At 41.9% G+C, this 3,942-nt stretch overlaps 1 long non-coding RNA gene across 2 annotated transcripts; it reads left to right on the forward strand.

Annotated features, from left to right (window-relative positions):
* The first annotated feature begins 490 nt into the window (after positions 1–490).
* Positions 491–3,542, forward strand: LOC119268172. Of its 2 annotated transcripts, XR_005132957.1 has the most exons (4): positions 491–1,117; positions 1,194–1,314; positions 2,031–2,158; positions 3,205–3,542. It is a non-coding gene; the product is annotated as an uncharacterized LOC119268172 (long non-coding RNA). The 2 variants fall into 2 exon arrangements; XR_005132956.1 differs by having other exon boundaries at positions 491–1,314.
* Positions 3,543–3,942: the final 400 nt, after the last annotated feature.

The following is a 3,942-nucleotide window of genomic DNA, read 5'->3' on the forward strand; positions in this document are numbered from 1 at the left end:
GGCTTATGGCTGAAAACCTTCAATGTCAAACCGAAGGTGGTGGGAGGCCAGCAAGCAGAATGCGGAGGCGCCATGGTGGGCAAGATGCATAATGTCACCTGGCTCAAGGGTACCTACGTGGATACCATAAAGGGGTGGCAATCGGGGTGGTTCTACATCACCGAGCCGCGCGACTCCAACTGGGGCAAGATGCATAATGTCACCTGGCTCGAGGGTACCTATGTGGATAACATAAAGGGGTGGCAATCGGGATGGTTCTACATAACCGAGCCGCGCGACTCCAACTGGATGGCGGCGCCCAAATTTTGATCCGGAATATACTACAACAAGAACACCCCTATAGCATCGCATATCTAGCAACGAAATAATAGCATGTGTTGTTAGGTCCACCTCCCACGTTCCACGAAGAGCTAACCTCCCCTATCCCTACACACCTCCCCATTATTTGTACCTCCGTGCAAATAGCACACCTCCCCCATTCCCTAAAAAAAAGCACGCCACAGATGTTGTATAGAAAAAAAAGAACATATCTTTTCTCCCCACCACTTATCTCCGCTGATTCATCTCTCCCATCGGCATGGATCCCCTAACCTCTCTCCTCCGATCCTCCCCTGTGGAGACGTTCTCCATGCCTCTCCATGCGCCCCCGCATCCATGGGTCTCCGTCGCCAGCGTGGCTCCGCGCCTCATCTGGTGTGGCTGCACAGCGTCTTCGCACGCGCGGGAGATGAATTGCGCTCGATGGTGCTGCTCCGCCTCGGCTACATCGACTTCGACGCCGACGGTTCGGTAAGGCACTCCTCCCATCTTCTCTTATCCTTCCAGCCGCTGCCCACCTACATGGCCGCCGCACCTCATGCACGAGTCCGAAGGCGCAACGCGCACTACACACACCGCCTACGTGCCCCTTCCCTGGCGTCTTTGTGATGCTCGACGCCACCGCCCGACCCTCTGCCACGGCAGGCAGCCGATGCCTTTCCCCCAAGCGCTGCCTTGGCGCCCCTCTCCTGGCCTCGGTAGGATTCTTGATTGTGCCTCCATCATCTCTGTGAACGCTCGTCGCTATTGTGCGTTCGTCTCGTGGTTAAAATAATTGTACATCTTCTCTGCCTATTTGGTATGTAAGTAGTGTGTTTTCCTCTTCTGGTTGATATGCAAGTAATGTGTGCACATTGGAAGTTAATGTCATACAGGAAAGAGGGAAGCACCACAATGAACTGCAGTCGAGTTCGAGGAATAATTGTTCTTATAATGCAATTTGGGCTCTGTTAATTGGTGAATTCTATTTTAGAAGTCCACTTTTATAGGGAAAAAGTAGGTGCCACAATCTTGAACTCCCTGTTAGTGTTAGGTATTCAAGGACCTGATTTAGATTAACCTTGTAGTTTTAATATGTTGAATCACAAGTTAGCAATAATCTGTTGTATGCTTGCACCAAATCCTTTAAAAATATGTTCTTTCAACAACTGTTTATATGTCAAGTCCTCCAAATTAGGAACACAGCTAATGACACCACATGTGAGTTTGATACTGCATTTATGATCAGTTCCGCTGAATAAGTACTGAGCAAATGACACGATATTTATTAAAAATAAGGAACTGCTTTTGCCTACTGACAACCATCACAAATAAGTAATTTAGTTTTTAGTGAAAAATGAAATGACTTGATTCTTATACAGTTAGAAGAATTCCCTATTCTTTTTAATGTGCATTATAAATTAAATTAAAAGTATGCATTTTACTTTTAGCAGTGCATGTCCAAGTCAGCTGTAATGCAAATCACAAACTAAAGGCTCACATCTAGAGAAATGACATCACCTAGGGCTCAGCATACGTAGTACTTGAATAGGAGCAGGATTATGTAATACATATCCGCTTGTGGGATGTGAATTAAATGACTAATAAACACTTTGTATTATGACATGCATAAAAAAATCTGGTAGTAGTTTTCATGTGTTGTAGACTTGTAGTTTGATTGCGTTTATATTGTCCTGTCATGAAAGTTAACAATGGGTTTATGTGATATTCAGGGGTGCTGTTCAAAGAATTAGGTAGCTTGCCTGAATTCTTCTTGTGGGAGTTGTGCAGAATCCAGGACAATTTTTCTCCCCATAACCACTTTGGTGTCCTCTTATGGAACAAGTTATACACCACTCTGGTACATCTAATGTTCACTTGTCTTTTATGCGTATTGATAGTGTTCATATCTAATTCTCATATAACTCCCAGCTGGCTTAGTAAATACAAAACCCCGACAAGACCCTCTTTATGGTATCTCTAATTCGGATCCACGCTCAAGAAGGAATACAGGTAGAGCTACTGTTGACTTCCTCTATATATATGTATTGCAGGAACGTTAGTACTGTTTAAATTTTGTTCTGTTAACGAAAATAGTTCAAACTATGTGTATGGGATGTACCAACAGTGCAAAGATGTGTATGACCTGTGTATATCTCTAGATATCTCTTCGAGTTCGATTACAAAACATGCTGATGTACTCAAGTGATATGGGTGTTTTTGAAAGTGGTTTATGGAAGAAAATAATTTCAATGGAAGTATGCTATATTTGTGAGGTTATGCAATACAACCTGTAGAAGTACATTGTTACAGATAATTCCATTTAGGATGGACGAACATCAATTTGATAATGGCGCCAAAACCATTGTATATTGTTATTAGTGAGATATTTTTTAGTCTTGATTCTTATAATAGGCCTACTTCGTGTACATCAAGGTGCATGTTTACAGTAACCAAAGGTGAAACCACTTCAGTCGTCATCTCTTCATAGACCATGGTTTAATTGTATTCTCATCACATTCTTGACTTTCAGAGATGTAGATATGGTGATCGTTTATTAGCACCTTCAAATTTCTGGAAAATATATAAGAACAATCCAACTCGGCTGAGAGAAAATATGTTTGTTACACTAGTAAGTACTGACCTAGCTAGGATATAAAACTGAGGTTGTTAACTTTGGAAATGAATTGTGAGCAATGTGTGTTGATGCTACAATAGAAAAATATGATCAGTTGATATGACCACTCAAAAATGTCACAAGTATTGATCATGTAGCTAGATTATTTATCTCATGACCTTCAACCTTGTATATGTTGCTTCTCTTCTAAATTTTGTTGCTCTATTAACCTGTTTTATCTTCTTTCTCTAATGATACGTTACTCATGTCAGCTTTTTTTATTGCCATAGATGGCCCAGATAATTGAATGGTCCATGGCTAAGTTGTTAATTGCAAGGTGGAGAATGAGGGTCTAAGTTGTTGATGCAAGGTGGAGAATGAGGGTCAAGTTGTTGATTGCAAGGTGGAGAATGGGGGCTAAGTTGTTGATTGCAAGGTGGAGAATGAGGCCAAGTTGTTGATTGCAAAGTGGTGAATGGGGGCCAAGTTGTTTACTACCAAATAGTTTTACATTCACATTGTAGAACATGAATTTCATGGTCAATGTATATGAATCATTGGATTGTGCTCCATGTAATGCATCCGGCATGATTTAATAAAGAGATCTTTCCGTTTACTAGATTTTTCATTCATATGCAGTATCAATGTTGATTTAATCATTATTGTTGGTAATTTATAACATACTAACATAGAAGGGTTGCACTAATCTGTTATGTCCATTTCAAAATCAGTTCGTGTATCACCAACGCATACGAAGCGTTGTTAGGCTGCAACAATATAAGTTGCTACCCTGCAACGCTTCTTCACATCGATTACGAACGCAATTATATACGTTGTTGTAGACCCTTCCAATGCCACCAACGGCAACGCATAATAATCCGTTGGTGTAGGCCTTGGCAACGGTTATACATACATACATACGACAACGCATCAATGCGTTGCTGAAGGGGGGTTCTCACCTCCTGGAAAAAGAAGAGGCTGTCCTGGGGTTCTTCGGTAGAGCTGACCGGACTCCAAACCTGCATCCA

This window comes from Triticum dicoccoides, chromosome 3A (assembly GCF_002162155.2).
Source record: "Triticum dicoccoides isolate Atlit2015 ecotype Zavitan chromosome 3A, WEW_v2.0, whole genome shotgun sequence".
NCBI classification, from domain to species: Eukaryota; Viridiplantae; Streptophyta; class Magnoliopsida; order Poales; family Poaceae; genus Triticum; species Triticum dicoccoides.